Below are 18,354 nucleotides of genomic sequence, written 5' to 3'. Positions count from 1 at the left end.
ATATTCTAGGTGGAAGTCGTCTCCTTTTTCTTTTTATTGCATAATTGGGGACTGAACTCAGGAACTCACACATGTGAGATAAAGTTCTACCACTGAGATACCTCCCAAGTCTTTTTTAAAATTTTGAGACCAGAGTTTCACTAAGTTGCCCAGGTTGGACTTGAACTTCTGATCTTTTCCTCAACTTCCCAATTAGCTAGGATTTCAGGTGTGCACTACCATTTCTGGTCAGAAGTCATTTTTTAATTAGGTGTCCTATTACTCACAAGGGAAAAACTTTGACTCATTCCCAAGGAAAGCTTTTTAGTCTCATTAACAAGTTTAAACATCTATTGGTATTAGCATTGTTGTCTCTCTATTGAATTTCTTCCCCTTAAGTACTTTGTGCCTTCACTTTGTATTTACGAAACTTAGAAGATTTGCCTACAGTGCAGAGACTAGGAATGAAGTCTAATTGGCTTAAACTCCCCGGATAATTCTGTTAATACCTCTAAATTTCTATATACATCAAGAAAATCTGCATCATTTAAAACTGAGGTGATGATTTGGCTCCATTGTATAAACTGTTTTGTGGTCCTCTTGGTTTTGCAAAACTGTGGAAGATTGATGTTTCTTAAAATTCAAATAAAGCGATGCAATTACTTACCCATGTGAAATCACTATTGATATTGCTTCATGAACTGAACCTATTTGGGTAAGAGAAAAAAGTTGGAATGACTGTAAAGACTAATTCCACTGAGACATTTAAAATCTCAAATGTGAGAAACTCATTAGCTGTTAGCCTAACAGGCTCAATGGCAGAATGATTCCTCAATGTGTACAGACTATTCTTTTCAGAAAAACCATACCAAGCATTTGGCATAGGAACCTGGTCCAAGAGGATTGACTTGAGAGAAATATACCAGTGAAATGGTTTTCAAAACTCCTCTGCTGCAGGATATGTGCCCTCACCGAGAGCCAGGTTCCCATACCAAATGCTTGGTATGGTTTATACAGGGAGTTTAAGTCTGTCTCATGAGATTTCCTATAATAATTCTTGACAGCAACTTCACCTTCATGCATGTTTAAACTTCTCTTGATTGCTGCTAATTATCCACTAAGGGTTTCTCTTTTTAAAATAATGACTTATAATCGCAAAAACATTAGGAGAGACAAATCTCAGATCAAAGTAAAGGATCATTAATCTTTATTTGAATCAGATGTATCATGTGTGATGGCACATACACAGTGCTTTCCTCTGAGGTTATGTATTTATTCATTTAATAAACATTTAGAAATTTACTTATGATGAGTCATACCAAACATAATGTGCATACCAAACATAAAACCACTTTTCTAATAGTAAGAATCATCTTACAGTTTAGAGGGAAGATTGATATGTAAGTCAAATTTTTCACTCTGTAGTTGAAAAATATATTATGACAGTCACTGTCATATAACACTTTGAGTTTAGAGTCCTATCTCCATTTTTTAAGGCTTGTCTTATAAAAATCATGACCATTCAGAAATTATCAAGAGAAAAAGTAAATGTTTATTTCATTATTTGTGATATATGAATAAGTCTATTTCTGAAATTAAATATTTTTAATTTAGACTGTTATTGAGGTCTTCATTGTTGAATATATTCTCAAAAATGATAAGCAAAACAACTTTTTCAATTAAAAAGTCCTACTTTATGTTTCAAATTAGTTTGTTAATTATAATACAATCATAAAAGTCTTTAATATAAAGGATTCATTCATAAGGTGATTTACATATGCCACAACTATATTCCCAAATTAAGGTCATACAGTGGGTGAAAAAAATAAACAATGTTTTTACTTATAATGATGTTTATTTTTGTTAGGATGTTTTTTGTTTCTCTATTAATAGAAATACTGTGGTGAGATAAAGAAATGAAATACTATGGTGAGATAAAGCAATGAAAACCAATCAAACAGCTGTCCTTATCTCTCTTTGTTTTATAATTGACCTTTTAGTGCATTTATAATTTTAGAAAAATTTTTCCATTTAGCATCATCATCATGTTATCAACAGTTATCATACTATTATATAGTCTTTAGAAACTTTGTTTTAATGGTGGCCTGGTAGCACAGTGATTCAAATTGAAGGCTTATTGATTATCAATTTATTCTGCTTTTGAAGATAAACTTTCACTCATTTCTATGAAAAGACAAAAAAACAGAAAAAAAAAAGACCACCACTCAACACCACTAGTACACTAATATGTCCCAGCTAGCATGCTTCCCAAATTACTTTGTACCATGATGACATTCATAAAAAATAGCTGCCACAAATTGTACCAGTAGATTCAGCTACCCTATGTTCTATTCTATTGTCTTGTCTAGAAGCCTAAAGGGATTCATATCTAAGCACTTCCATTGGTAAGTTCTGATGGATATGTAAATATAGATTTGTATATGCCTTTAATAATCACCTAAGTTGATGAGACCTGATATTGTTGTCCATGAGAGACTTTTCTCATGTCAAAATCCATGTAAAGATTCTAAAGGGGCATGATCATGGTTTTTAGCAAGCACGATCACTTGATTTACATATAGATTTAAATACTCCCTGCAAAGACTCACAGCCTCACCACCAACACCATCCATGTTCATTCACTTCTTTGCTTATATTTGTTTAATCAGGATAATATTTTCTATGCCTACAAAATGTTCCATATAAAATGGTAAATAAGACATGTTCCTTGCATGCAAGAAGTTTGTGTTTCAGTGGGAGGGACACATGTGTTAATCAATTTGAGTAGGCTTCCCTGAGGAAGTGACATCTTTGTTATATTTGACCTGAATTCTATGGAATTAGTTGGTGCAAGCTAAGCAAGAATTAGTGGTAAGCTAGACAAGGAGGTTTGAGAGCATCATAGACAGAGGAATAATTGGTTTAAAGAAAAAACAAGTCAAGGTAGGAGGCAGCATTACATATTCAAAGAACTAAAGTACCATTTTTCTGGGACCTAGAACGTGGGAGTTGGAGCGGGATGAAGGGAGATGGAGAATAAAAATGAGAAAGGAGAGAATGGCAGAGGACAAATCTTGGAAGATTTTGTAGGTCATGTTAGGAAATTGGAAAAATCACTTCAGACTTCTAAGCTAGGAGATGAGTTATTTATGTTATAATTGAGCTCTCTTTTTCTTTGAGATTGGTAAGGTATAAAGTGAAAGAAGGGAGAACAGTCAGAATATTTTCCAGGTAAAACTAATGGGCAGACAGGATTAGAACGAGCATGAGTAGAGAAAAGCATGTGAAAGATATTTAGGGATGAAGGGGAAGGAGGTCAAGGATAATGCAGGGATTTTTGGTCCAGAAATCAGAGAGAGATGATGACAGCCAATAAGGTAGAGGAAGATGGAACAGTGACCAGGTTTGGAGTCTGAAGTTAATCATGAATTTATTTTTGAACAGGCTAAATATGAGATACTTTCAAGACATGATTAGGCAGGTCTGAAGCTCAGAGGAGGGTATAGTATCAATTTGAGAATAGTAAGCATTTTCATAATAAATGATAATTGAAGCTATGAATGAGATAAAAGAAAATAGAAACTGAGGGGATTATGGCACTGAGGATTGGTTCTTGAGGAACTTTAGCATTTAAATTTCAGGGAAAAGAGAAGAATTTACTAAAATAAACAACTGAGAAGATAAAATGGGAGATGGAAGGAAAACCAGATGAATATGGTTTCACAGAGGCCAAGAACAAAGTACAGGTTTTAATCCATTTGGGCTACTATCATAAAATACTATAAACTGAGTGGCTTATAAGCAACAGAAATATATTTCTCATGGTTCTGGACATTGGGAAGTCCAAGATCAAGACACTCAAACGTTTAGTGTCTATTGAGGGCCTGTTTTCTGGTTCATGAATAACTGTCATTTTATTGTAACTTCACATGGCAACAAGTGGTAAATGAGCTCTGTGGGGTCTCTTTTGTAAGTGTACTAAGTCCATTCTCTGATGACTTCCAAAGACCCTATCTCCCAACAACATCATGATTGGGGTTATGTTTCAACATAAGAATTTGAGAGACAAACATGCAGTCTATAGCAGTATGATTCAGGAATAATGGAGGAAACAATGAAATTGTGTATTGTTAGATTTGCAATTGGGTTAGTTAACAAATGCCTGTTGTTCTCAGCAAAACACTGGTACATTTCATTTTAAGATGAAGTGATTGGGATAGAATCTTAATAAGAATCTGATTTGTAGGAATAAGAGTTAATTATAAGATTTTTTCAAGTACAATTGTCAGAAATATATAAATGAAACATTATGGATCTTTAGTATCAAAGGAGGTATGTGCGTGTTCAATCCAATGGAGGAGGAGTGAATTTAAGACTGTAGGTCTCAAGTCTGCCTAACTTTCATAGGCAAAGACAGACCTCCTGAAAGGAGAACCAGACCATCTCCCTGGGTAAGGTTTACACTACTTTCTGATGTGATTTCTTGATTAAGAAGGTTCTTACTCTTTTTTTTTTTTTTTTTTTTTCCTGACACTAGGTAACATTATTTGGGGGTTTAAATATTAGTCACTCTAAAAAAATCTATAAAAATAACAAATTCTTCTAGGAGGAATAAAAAGATTTTCCTAATATTAGAGCATAAATTTGTACGTAAACCTCCTTTCCTCCAGGGATAACATAAGTCTGTCTTTGAGCATAAAGAGGAAAAAGGATTACTGAGCTAGGAGGCTTAAAGTGCCGAAAACATACCCTTCTATGATCACCAGGTTGTCCCACCCCATGCTCCACATCATACTCCTAATGCGTTCACTTAGGCTCTGCCTTGTCCTGAAAAAGGACATTCATAATAGAATCTCAAAATACAGGAAGAAAATTTTTAAAGTAAATGAGAAAGATGAAACTAATGTAGGAAGTCAGAAATACAGCTACTGTGCAAAACAGGGTCCTCACCTTCAGAGAAAACACTGATGCATGAAAACATCAGGATCCATTGGGGCTGCCTCTGATTTATTGTCACAAACTATGAAGTATCACAGTTGCCTCTGTACTTCCCAATTGCAGTGACTTTCAAGAATATTGTCTGCACATTGCTCTCTCCGCTTTTTGATAGAATAATCCTATTTTTTGTAATTAGTTCTCATTGATTTAAAGCACCCCTCCCTTCTGTTACCAAGTTCATTTGCAAAAGAACATTTTCATCTGTTTGATATTTTCATGATTACTTTTGGTACTGAGCCTTGTTATTTGACACTATGTGACAGTAGTAAAAGATGTTCTCTCATTACATTTCATTAACAAAGACAGCCCTTTAGCTGCTCACTCTGCTTGTCACAGGGAAGTTGCTCTGTGAGCTTTGACATCGGATGTTGCTCAGACCTTTGAAAATTCACATATCAAATGCCTTTCAAAGCTCATGAGGCTATGCAAATCAGAACCCAGGGCTGCATTGTTTAGGTCTTCTCAAAAGCCCAAGGGTCACCTAACATCCAACAGACATGAGATTTTAATTGCAAAATCCAGTGTACAAGGGGTTGCTCTTTTGAACACAGACTTTGATATCTAGCCCTATGTTACTGGTGTTTTTCTGCCAGGCATTTCAGAATAAAGATCTTAGTATTCCCACAATCTTATCAACAATTTACTTAAAACAACTTGGTTTGATCTAAGCAATTCTCAGGGAAATGAGCCTAGAAAATTGTTTTCTCTCCTATGGAAAGAATTCAAGTGAGCAATATCCTGTTCCAAAAATGGGAACTATATGCCAATTAAATGGAATGAACACTGAGAATGGCATTATGAAAAAGCCCTCAAACCAGAATTAGAACTTGCTGACCATTTGTAGGTTGAGAAGTCAGAGGACAGTCCCATTCTTTGGGCAATAAAAATTATTTTGTGTTACTGCAAGGCAAAGGATGGGAAACAAGAAAAATATAACATTTGGTCCTGTATTTATGTGTTAGCTCTCAACCTTGCAAGAGCTATTTGCTTTTGAATTCCAGTACTTATAATCAGCATAGGAAGAGGTATAGAACAGTTTCTAATGCCACCAATACCAGATTAATGCTTCAGTGTGATTTGTGACTACAGAGCATCAAAGTAAATTTTTCTTTCTAGCACACTGAAACTGACTTGGTTGTTCTTTTAGAAAATGATTTTCAAGATAAAACTACTTAGCCTTGGATATGAGTATTTTTTTTCTATTCATTAAAAAATTTTAATCTCTCAAAGGCCATTTGCTAATTTCTTCTCAGCAGTAGTTATCTTTAAGACTCCCTAGGTAGTAAGACTTTATAAATGTGAATCCCAGTATGTCCTTGCATGCAACCTTTTCTAATTGACAGAGCAGAGGACTAAAGATAATTGAAATCTAGTGCTGCTGACTTCCTTGGTGAAAACAGACCAAGCATTTGGTTACCAACTCTATTTCCTTCTATAGAAGAAGATGTTTCCTTTCTACCATTGCCATATTAGCCAATGACAACTGAACATTAGTTTCCAATAATGAAAATCTCTTTAAGTCCTATGGATAATTTGGTTGAATATGGCAATGAAATTGTACTTACTACCTAGAATCCCCTTTCATAGAAATCAGAGCTATCTAATGCATGTGGGTTTTGTTTTGTTTTTTTAGCATACTTGATTTTCCCAGACCATGATGTGATACTTAAAAAAAAAATCAGAAAGGAATAATACCTAATAGATCCCTTTGTGTTTTAGTAATTTCAATTGAAAAGTAATAATTTGGGCAACACCTTTTTTCTTGAACAAAGGATGTCTCTCAATTTGGTACCTGTCCATTGGAGTTTACGGAAACAGGTCCTTATTCCTCGGTGTTGAAGACTGAACACCCAAAAAATGACCAAGGCAAGAGTAAAAAAAGCAAGTTTTATTTAAGAATGGCGATTGACTTCCCCGAAGAGAAGTGGGACTTTGGAGTTGAAAGCCTGTGGGAAGGGTTGTGTCTTGCTCTTTTAAAGGCCCCAGAACCCCTCTTTTTAATTATTATTATTTTTTTTATTTATTGTAAACAAATGGGATACATGTTGTTTTCTCTGTTTGTACATGGCATAAAGGCATACCATTTGTGTAATCATAAATTTACATAGAGTAATGTTGTTTGATTCATTCTGTTATTTTTTCTCTTCCCCCCACCCCTCCCACCCCTTTTCCCTCTATACAGTGCTTCCTTCCTCCATACTTGCCCCCCTCCCTAATCCTAACTCTAACCCTAACATTAACCCTTCCCTCCCCCCATTATGTGTCATCATCCACTTATTAGCGATATCATTCATCCTTTGGCTTTTTGAGATTGGCTTATCTCACTTAGCATGATATTCTCCAATTTCATCCATTTGCCTGCAAATGCCATAATTTTATCATTCTTTATGGCTGAGTAATATTCCATTGTATATATATACCACAGTTTCTTTATCCACTCATCAACTGAAGGGCATCTAGGTTGGTTCCACAGTCTGGCTATTGTGAATTGAGCAGCTATGAACATTGATGTGGCTGTATCTCTGTAGTATGCTGATTTTAAGTCCTTTGGGTATAGGCCAAGGAGTGGGATAGCTGGGTCAAATGGTGGGTCCATTCCAAGTTTTCTAAGGAATCTCCACACTGCTTTCCAGAGTGGTTGAACTAATTTGCAGCCCCACCAGCAACGTATGAGTGTACCTTTCTCCCCACATCCTCACCAACACCTGTTGTTGCTCGTATTCTTGATAATCGCCATTCTAATTGGGGTGAGATGGAATCTTAGGGTGGTTTTGATTTGCATTTCTCTTATTGCTAGAGATGTTGAACATTTTTTCACATATCTGTTGATTGCTTGTAGATCTTCTTCTGTGAAGTGTCTTTTCATTTCCTTAGCCCATTTGTCGACTGGATTATTTGAATTCTTGGAGTAGAGTTTTTTGAGTTCTTTATAGATTCTGGAGATTAGTGCTCTATCTGAAATATGATTGGCAAAGATATTCTCCCACTCTGTAGGCTCTTTCTTCGCATTGCTGATAGTTTCCTTTGCTGAGAGAAAGCTTTTTAGTTTGAATCTATCCCAGTTATTGATTCTTGCTTTTATTTCTTGTGCTATGGGAGTCCTGTTAAGGAAGTCTGGTCCTAAGCCAACATGTTGAAGATCTGGACCTGCTTTTTCTTCTATAAGATGCAGGGTCTCTGGTCTGATTCCAAGGTCCTTAATCCATTTTGAGTTTAGTTTCGTGCATGGTGAGAGATATGGGTTTAGTTTCATTCTGTTGCATATGGATTTCCAATTCTCCCAGCACCATTTGTTGAAGAGGCTATCTTTTCTCCATTGCATATTTTTGGCCCCTTTGTCTAGTATGAGAAAATTGTATTTATTTGGGTTTGTGCCCATGTCCTCTATTCTGTACCATTGATCTACCTTTCTATTTTGGTACCAATACCATGCCGTTTTTGTTACTATTGCTTTGTAGTAGAGTTGAAGATCTGGTATTGCAATACCCCCGGTTTCACTTTTCCTGCTAAGGATTGCTTTAGCTATTCTGGGTTTCTTATTCTTCCAGATGAATTTCATAATTGCTTGCTCTATTTCTGTAAGGTACACAATTGGGATTTTAATTGGAATTGCATTGAATTTGTATAGCACTTTAGGTAGTATGGCCATTTTGACAATATTAATTCTTCCTATCCAAGAACATGGAAGATCTTTCCATCTTCTAAGGTGTTCTTTAATTTCTTTCTTTAGTATTGTATAGTTCTCATTGTAGAGGTCTTTCACCTCTTTTGTGAGATTGATTCCCAAGTATTTTATTTTTTTTGATGCTATTGTGAATGGGGTAGTTTTCCTAATTTCTCTTTCTGAAGATTCATCACTTATGTATAAGAATGCATTGGATTGACAGAAACAGCGCGGCCAGCTCCGGCCCGCCCCGCTGCCAGCTCCGGCCCACCCCGCTGCCGGCTCCGGCCCGCCCACAGGTTGCTTCAGTGACCAGCACAGGGCGCCAGGGACTCCCCCAAGCAGCCCAGCCCCCTCCGGCGGGAAGCACCTATCTAGGCTAGCTTCCCGGGGCAGACCACCCAGTGAGAGCTTCTCGACGCAGAGCCAGCCACAAGTCCCCAAGCCAGTGGAGATATTCGACTCGCAAGCAGCTTCTGGGACCAGGGCTGGGCAGCCAGAGACCTCTCCAGGCAGCATTGTCCCCCTCCAGCTGCAAGCTTTTTCCACGGGGCGATCCAAGATGGCGGACTAGAGGGTGACTGCATCTCCAGTCGCCCCAGAACTCAGGATTCAAGAAGGGGAGGCATTGAGAGACTCAGACTAAGATAGAACCATGGGATGAGTCTCCCCCATCCAGCGAAGCTCAGCTGGGTGGCAGGCCCGGATTCGAGTGGCTTAGTAGAGTGGGACAGGGCAGATAGCGTCTCCCCCAGGCAGCTCGGTGCAGTCTGGCGGTGGGCTTCGCCCACAGGGACAGATCCTCCAGCCTCTCGGAACAGGCCCCCCAGTGAGAGCCCTTCTGCACAGAAGAAGCACGGCCAGCTCCAGCCCGCCTCAGCCAGCTCCAGCCCACCCCACTGCCATCTACAGCCCGCCCACAGGTTGCTTCAGTCACCAGCACAGGGCGCCAGGGACTTCCCCAAGCAGCCCAGCTCCCCTCCAGCAGGAAGCGCCTCTCTAGGCTAGCTTCTCGGGGCAAATCACCCAGTGAGAGTCTGTCTACACAGAGCCAGCTACAAGTCCCCAAGCCAGTGTAGACCTCCAACCTACAACCAGCCTCTGGAACCAGGGCTGTGCAACAAGAGACCTCTCCAAGTCTCTCTCCCTGGAACCGGTAGCGGGCTAGGGGCAGCATTCTTCGGAAGCACTGCATTATCAAATTAATCCAAGACTTCTGGCTACTGAAGGCTGGTAGGTGATACACTGGAAATCTACAGGGTCACTATAAGCCAATAGAGGAAATCTACAATATCACAGAGTCCCATTGACATCTGACCAATATGAGAAAACAAGGGAAGAAAATGTCCGAAACAAACCTAGATACTATATCAATAAAACCCAATGATAGCACAGCAGAAGAAAATGTCCGAAAGGGAGTTCAGAATGTACATAATTAAAACAATCAGGGAAGCAAATGAGGAGATGAAAGAACAAATGCAGGCATTAAATAAACGCACTAATCAACAGTTAAAAGAGCAAATAACAGAAGCAAAAGAGCATTTCAATAAAGAGTTAGAGATACTGAAAATAAAACCAAACGGAAATCCTTGAAATGAAGGAAGCAATAAACCAAATTAAAAACGCCATAGAAAGCATAAACAATAGGATAGATCACCTGGAAGACAGAACTTCAGATATTGAAGACAAAATATTCAATCTTGAAAACAAGGTTGACCAAACAGAGAAGATGGTAAGAAATCATGAACTGAATCTAAAAGAATTATGGGATATCATGAAGAGGCCAAATTTAAGAATAATTGGGATTGAGGAAGGCTTAGAGAAACAAACCAAAGGAATGAACAATCTATTCAATGAAATAATATCAGAAAATTTCCCAAATCTCAAGAATGAAATGGAAAACCAAGTACAAGAGGCTTATAGGACTCCAAATATGCAAAATTACAACAGACCTACACCAAGGCACATTATTATGAAAATACCTAACATTCAAAATAAAGACAGAATTTTAAAGGCCGCGAGAGAAAAGAATCAGATTACATTCAGGGAAAAACCAATAAGAATACCAGCAGATTTTTCAGTCCAGACCCTAAAAGCTAGAAGGGCCTAGAACAACATTTACAAGCCCTGAAAGAAAATGGATGCCAACCAAGAATTTTTTACCCAGCAAAACTTACTTTCAGATTTGACGATGAGATAAAATCCTTCCACGATAAAGAAAAGCTAAAGGAATTTACTAAAAGAAAGCCGGCATTACAAAACATTCTCAGCAAAAATTCCATGAAGAAGAGATGAAAAAACAACGTGTAAATCAGCAACTGGAGGGAACTAGCCTAAAGGAATAGCCAAATAAAGGAGAAACCAAATCATGTCAAAAAACAAAATGAGTCCAATGAATAGGAATACAAATCATATCACAATAATAACTGTGAATGTTAATGGCCTGAACTCATCAATCAAAGACAAGACTGGCAGATTGGATTAAAAAGAAAAATCCAAAAATATGCTGCCTGCAAGAGACCCATCTCATAGAAAGAGATACCCATAGACTGAAGGTGAAAGGATGGGAAAAAACATACCATGCACACGGACACAGCAAAAAAGCTGGAGTATCCATCCTCATTTCAGATAATGTGGACTTTAAGCCAAAACTAGTCAGAAGGGATAAAGAAGGACATTACATACTGCTTAATGGAAGCATAAATCAGCAAGACATAACAATCATAAATATCTATGCCCCGAACATTGGCTCATCCATGTACGTCAAACAAATCCTTCTCAAATCCAGAAATCAAATAGACCACAACACAATAATACTAGGCGATTTTAACACACCTCTCTCACCGCTGGGTAGATCGTCCAAACAAAAATTGAATAAAGAAACCATAGATCTCAATAACACAATCAGCAATTTAGACTTAACCAACTTATATAGAATATACCATCCAACAAAGAACGAATACACTTTCTTCTCAGCAGCACAAGGATCCTTCTCTAAAATAGACCATGTTTTATGCCACAAAGCTGCTATTAGCAAATACAAGAAGATAGAGATACTACCTTGTACTCTATCAGATCATAATGGACTGAAATTAGAAATAAATGACAGAATAAAAAACAGAAACTTCTCCAATACTTGAAGATTAAATAATACACTATTATACGATAAATGGATAACAGAAGACATCAGGAGGGAAATTAAAAAATTCTTAGAAGTAAATGAGAACAAAGACACATCATATCAAAATCTCTGGGACACTATGAAAGCAGTACTGAGAGGAAGATTTATTCATGGGGCGCATTCAACAAAAGAAGTAGAAATCAACAATAACGACTTAACACTACAGCTCAAAGCCCTAGAAAAGAAGAGCAGACCAACACCAAAAGTAGTAGAAGACAGGAAATAGTTAAAATCAGAGCTGAAATCAACGAAATTGAAACAAAAGAAACAATCGGAAAAATTAACAAATAGTTGGTTCTTTGAAAAAATAAACAAAATTGATAAACCCTTAGCCATGCTAACAAAGAGAAAAAGGGAGAAAACTCAAATTACTAAAATTCGGAATGAACAAGGAAATATCACAACAGACACGAGTGAAATACAAAAATAATTAGAAGCTATTTTGAAAATCTATACTCCAACAAAACAGAAAACCTCGAAGACATCAACAAGTTTCTAGAGACATATGAATTGCCTAAACTGAACGAGGAAGATATACACAACTTAAATAAAGGAATTTCAAGCAATGAAATAGAAGAGGTCATCAAAAGCCTACGAACAAAGAAAAGTCCGGGACCAGATGGGTTCTCAGCCGAGTTCTACAAAACCTTTAAAGAAGAGCTCATTCCAATACTTCTCAAAGTATTCCATAAAATAGAACAGGAGGGAACCCTCCCAAACTCATTCTATGAAGCCAATATCACACTGATACCTAAACCAGACAGAGATACATCGAGGAAAGAAAATTTCAGACCAATATCCTTAATGAACATCGACGCAAAAATTCTCAACAAAATTTTAGCAAATCGCATACAAAAATATATTAAAAAGATAGTGCATCACGATCAAGTGGGTTTTATCCCAGGGAAGCAAGGTTGGTTCAACATCCGGAAATCAATAAATGTCATTCACCATATCAACAGACTAAAAGTTAAGAATCACATGATTATTTCAATAGATGCAGAAAAAGCATTTGATAAAATACAGCATCCCTTCATGCTCAAAACACTAGAAAAAATTGGGGTAGTGGGATCATTCCTTAACATTGTGAAGGCCATCTATGCTAAGCCCATGGCCAATATCATTCTAAATGGTGAAAAACTGAAAGCATTCCCCGTAAAACTGGAACAAGGCAGGGATGCCCTCTTTCACCACTTCTATTCAACATTGTTCTTGAGACTCTAGACAGAGCAATTAGACAAACCAAAGAAATTAAAGGGATACGAATTGGAAAAGAGGAACTCAAACTATCCCTGTTCGCTGATGACATGATTATATATTTAGAGAAACCTGGAAATTCCACCAGAAAACTCTTAGAACTCATAAGTGAATTCAGTAAAGTAGCAGGTTACAAGATCAATGTTCATAAATCCAATCCAATGCATTTTTATACATAAGTGATGAATCTTCAGAAAGAGAAATTAGGAAAACTACCCCATTCAAAATAGCATCAAAAAAAAAAAAATACTTGGGAATCAATCTCACAAAAGAGGTGAAAGACCTCTACAATGAGAACTACAGAACACTAAAGAAAGAAATTAAAGAAAACCTTAGAAGATGGAAAGATCTCCCATGTTCTTGGATAGGAAGAATTAATATTGTCAAAATGGCCATACTACCAAAAGTGCTGTATAGATTCAATGCAATTCCAATTAAAATCCCAATGACATACCTTACAGAAATTGAGCAAGCAATTATGAAATTCATCTGGAAGAATAAGAAACCCAGAATAGCTAAAGCAATCCTCAGTAGAAAGAGCGAAGCAGGGGCTATCGCAATACCAGATCTTCAACTCTATTACAAAGCAATAGTAACAAAAACAGCATGGTATTGGTACCAAAATAGACAGGTAGATCAATGGTACAGAATAGAGGACACGGACACAAACCCAAATAAATACAATTTTCTATACTAGACAAGGGGCTAAAAATATGCAATGGAGAAAAGATAGCCTCTTCAACAAATGGTGCTGGGAAAACTGGAAAACCATATGCAACAGAATGAAATTAAACCCTTATCTCTCACCCTGCACAAAACTCAACTCACAATGGATCAAGGACCTCGGAATCAGACCAGAGACCCTGCATCTTATAGAAGAAAAAGTAGGCCCAAACCTTCAACTTGTTGGCTTAGGAGCAGACGTCCTTAACAGGACTCCCATAGCACAAGAAATAAAAGCAAGAATCAATAACTGGGATAGATTCAAACTAAAAAGCTTTCTCTCAGCAAAGGAAACAATCAGTAATGTGAAGAGAGAGCCTACAGAGTGGGAGAATATCTTTGCCACTCATACTTCAGATAGAGCGCTAATATCCCGAATCTATAAAGAACTCAAAAAACTCTACTCCAAGAATTCAAATAATCCAATCAACCAATTGGCTAAGGAAATGAACAGACACTTCACAGAAGAAGATCTACAAGCAATCAACAGATATGTGAAAAAATGTTCAACATCTCTAGTAATAGGAGAAATGCAAATCAAAACTACCCTAAGATTTCATCTCACCCCAATTAGAATGGCGATTATCAAGAACATAAGCAACAATAGGTGTTGGCGAGGATGTGGGGAAAAAGGTACACTCATACATTGCTGGTGGGGTTGCAAACTAGTGCAGCCACTCTGGAAAGCAGTATGGAGATTCCTCAGAAAGCTTGGAATGGACCCACCATTTGACCCAGCTATCCCACTCCTTGGCCTATACCCAAAGGACTTAAAATCAGCATACTACAGAGATACAGCCACATCAATGTTCATAGCTGCTCAATTCACTATAGCCAGATTGTGGAACCAACCCAGATGCCCTTCAGTTGATGAATGGATAAAGAAACTGTGGTATATATATACAATGGAATATTACTCCGCCATGAGGAATGACAAAATTATGGCATTCGCAGGCAAATGGATGAAATTGGAGGGTATCATGCTAAGTGAGATAAGCCAATCTCAAAAAACTAAAGGACGAATGATCTCGCTGATAAGCGGATGAGGACATACGGGGGTGGGGTGTAGGAGGGGTTAGTGTTAGGGTTAGGGTTAGGTTTAGGGTTAGGGATAAGGAGGGTGGTAAGAATGAGGAAGAAAGGAATGTATAGAGGGAAAAGAGGGGTGGGAGGGGAGGGGGGAAGGGAAAAAAATAACAAATGAATCAAACAACATTGCCGTATGTAAATTTATGATTTTTAATTAAAATTAAAAATTTAAAAAAAATGCATTGGATATGAGCATTGATCTTGTAACTTGCTACTTTACTGAATTCACTATTGAGTTCTAAGAGTTTTCTGGTGGAATTTCCAGGTTCCTCTAAATATATAATCATGTCATCAGCGAACAGGGATAGTTTGAGTTCTTCTTTTCCAATTCGTATCCCTTTAATTTCTTTGGTTTGTCTAATTGCTCTGTCTAGAGTCTCAAGAACGATGTTGAATAGAAGTGGTGAAAGAGGGCATCCCTGCCTTGTTCCAGTTTTTAGGGGGAATGCTTTCAGTTTTTCACCATTTAGAATGATATTAGCCATGGGCTTAGCATAAATGGCCTTTATAATGTTAAGGAATGTTCCCACTATCCCTATTTTTTCTAGTGTTTTGAGCATGAAGGGGTGCTGTATTTTATCAAATGCTTTTTCTGCATCTATTGAAATAATCATGTGATTCTTGACTTTAAGTCTATTGATATGGTGAATTACATTTATTGATTTCCTGTTGCTGAACCAACCTTGCACCCCTGGGATGAAACCCACTTGATCATGGTGCACTATCTTTTTAATATGTTTTTGTATGCGATTTGCTAAAATTTTGTTGAGAACTTTTGCATCGATGTTCATTAAGGATATTGGTCTGAAATTTTCTTTCCTTGATGAGTCTCTGTCTGGTTTAGGTATCAGTGTGATATTGGCTTCATAGAATGAGTTTGGGAGGGTTCCCTCCTGTTCTATTTTATGGAATACTTTGAGAAGTATTGGAATGAGCTCTTCTTTAAAGGTTTTGTAGAACTCGGCTGAGAACCCATCTGGTCCCGGACTTTTCTTTGTTGGCACATGGATCCTTCTCTAAAATAGACCATATATTATGCCACAAAGCTAATGTTAGCAAATACAAGAAGATAGAGACACTACCATGTATTCTATCAGATCATAATGGATTGAAGTTAGAAATAAATGAAAGAGTAAAACACAGAAACTATTCCAACATCTGGAGATTAAACAATATGCTATTATATGATGAATGGATAACAGAAGATATTAGGAAGGAAATTAAAAAATTCTTAGAGGTAAATGAGAACAAAGAAACATCATATCAAAATCTCTGGGACACTATGAATGCAGAACTTAGAGGGAAATTTATTTCATGGAGCGCATTTAATAAAAGAAGTAAAACTCAACAAATAAATGACCTAACACTACAGCTCAAAGCCCTAGAAAAAGAAGAACAGACCAGCACCAAAAGTAGTAGAAGACAGGAAATAGTTAAACTCAGAGCTGAAATCAATGAAATTGAAACAAAAGAAACAATACAAAAAATTGACAAAATAAATAGTTGGTTCTTTGAAAAAATAAACAAAATTGATAAACCTTTAGCCACACTAACAAAGAGAAGACGAGAGAAAACCCAAATCACTAAAATTCGGAATGAACAAGGAAATATCACAACAGACAGGATTGAAATACAAAACAATTAGAAGCTATTTTGAAAATCTATACTCCAACAAAATAGAAAATTTCGAAGACATCAACAGGTTTCTAGAGACATATGAATTGCCTAAACTGAACGAGGAGGACATACACAATTTAAATAGACCAATTTCTTTTTAATATCTTCTCTTTCTTCCCCATATATGTGACCAAGTGCAGGGACACGGGGGGTTAATTGTCAGTAACTCAGAGTGCTGAGGAGTAGCATTTCAGAGGTTAACAACCCATTGTTCTCTCTTTGATAGTCAGTCATCCACCCTCTCTGGACACTCATCATTTTAAACTAACTGCAGGACCTTTGTTCCCTGCCTCAGTTTGCTGAGGAATATGACACATCCTGTCCTCTCAGGCCAGGTGGACTACAGACAGATTGCTTTTTGGCAAAGAAGAGAGTAGGGGTCAGCACAGCCTGTTTTATAGAATTATTCTCTTAACCTCATGTTCCCACTATAATCATCTGTCTGTCCCCTAACGATATGGTATAATTGTAAACCTGGTTGGCATATAAGGTTGAGCCAGTTCAGGGGAAAATATTTTCTGAACTGTTGACTCATCGCTGAAGAGTTCCTTGTGGAGGCCATATTTCTGTAGTGAGAGAAACATTGCCTGGAAGTTTGGAGACAGAGCCTGGTTACAGAAGTGTAGCTGACACTTATCATGTGTATGAACCTGAGCAAGTACCCTAGGCCCTGCCGGCCTGTTTCCCAATCTTTAAAAAATGGCAATCCTGAAACTCCAGCTTTTCACTTTAGCCTTATAAGATATTCAGAATGTGCATCTCTTTTTAAAATAAACAATATTTTTGCCTTTGCTTATTTTCAAAATTAATAATGAAGACATCGTTAGTTGTCAACAGAAAATAGATGCTTGAGGATCATAGAGTACTCTGTGGTTCTACATTTTAATAAAGATCACTAAGTTCTTTTTTTTTTTCCTTTTCTAATCTGAAAGTATTACTGATAGTGCTTTTGTTATTCAAAGTATTTTCGTTGAAAATCATGCAGTCATGCTTGAAGTTCATTGGAAAATTCATAGTAGTTTAAGAAATTAGCCTTAGAAAAAGCATTTTTCATTTTCATCATTATACATACCATTTTCTCTTTCTAATATGACATTTAGATATGATAATAAGCCAGGCTACCTTTCAATAAAATGCCATTAGAAAATTATAGAGTACCTTTGAAACTGAAAACTGTTATTCTAATATTTCTCCCATGAATCCTTTTTAGAAAGAAATAATTTTTAAGTAATGAATTAATTTGCAGCATAAATCATTGTGATACAATGACCATAATACATTATATTCATTTACATCTTTAAAATGTTCTTTGAAGAAGATACATAAGTGAAGCATGGCTGTTGCTCAGAGCCATTTGCATAGATCATACCATTTTCCTCCAGTCCACAAATTGCAAACATTAGTCAGCTTTACAAACTGTATTAATTACTTTGAGCAACCAGCCTGTTCTTTAGTATATCAGACATGTGTATATATATATATATATATATATATATATATATATATATATATATATATAACAAAAGCTATTATTCTAGTTGTAAGCTTGAGGACGAGGGCTGGTGGTCAAACAAAAGTGGACAGAAAGGGCGGAAGCAAGCTTTATTGGAATTTGACTCTCCGAGGCAAAATTCCCAGTCCTCGGGTTATAGATCAGGGTGGAGAGCCAGAGATAATCATTGGTCGCCCATCGGCCCAGGGGCTTTACAGGCCAGAATAGGTGGGGGTCCTGCTGAGTGACAGGTAGAAATAAGGTCAGTGAGGTTTATTTGTCTACATTTGATTG

The 18,354-nt window shown here is 37.0% G+C and overlaps 1 protein-coding gene and 1 long non-coding RNA gene across 4 annotated transcripts in view; one reads left to right on the top strand and one right to left on the bottom strand.

The window, feature by feature from the left end:
• The window catches only part of LOC306660154 (cGMP-dependent protein kinase 1), a 1,225,718-nt gene that overhangs the window by 1,120,282 nt on the left and 87,082 nt on the right, over positions 1-18,354 (top strand). The gene's annotated exons all lie outside the window — the stretch shown is intronic.
• LOC306660191 lies at positions 2,901-17,196 on the bottom strand. Its single transcript, XR_013763584.1, has 2 exons — positions 16,656-17,196; positions 2,901-6,968 (listed from the first exon to the last, which is right to left on the bottom strand). It is a non-coding gene; the product is annotated as an uncharacterized lncRNA (long non-coding RNA).

The sequence above is a fragment of the Sciurus vulgaris genome, assembly GCF_902686455.1.
Source record: "Sciurus vulgaris genome assembly, chromosome: 4".
NCBI classification, from domain to species: Eukaryota; Metazoa; Chordata; class Mammalia; order Rodentia; family Sciuridae; genus Sciurus; species Sciurus vulgaris.
Note: the sequence above shows the minus strand (reverse complement) of the source record. Positions and strands in the feature narration are given on the sequence as shown.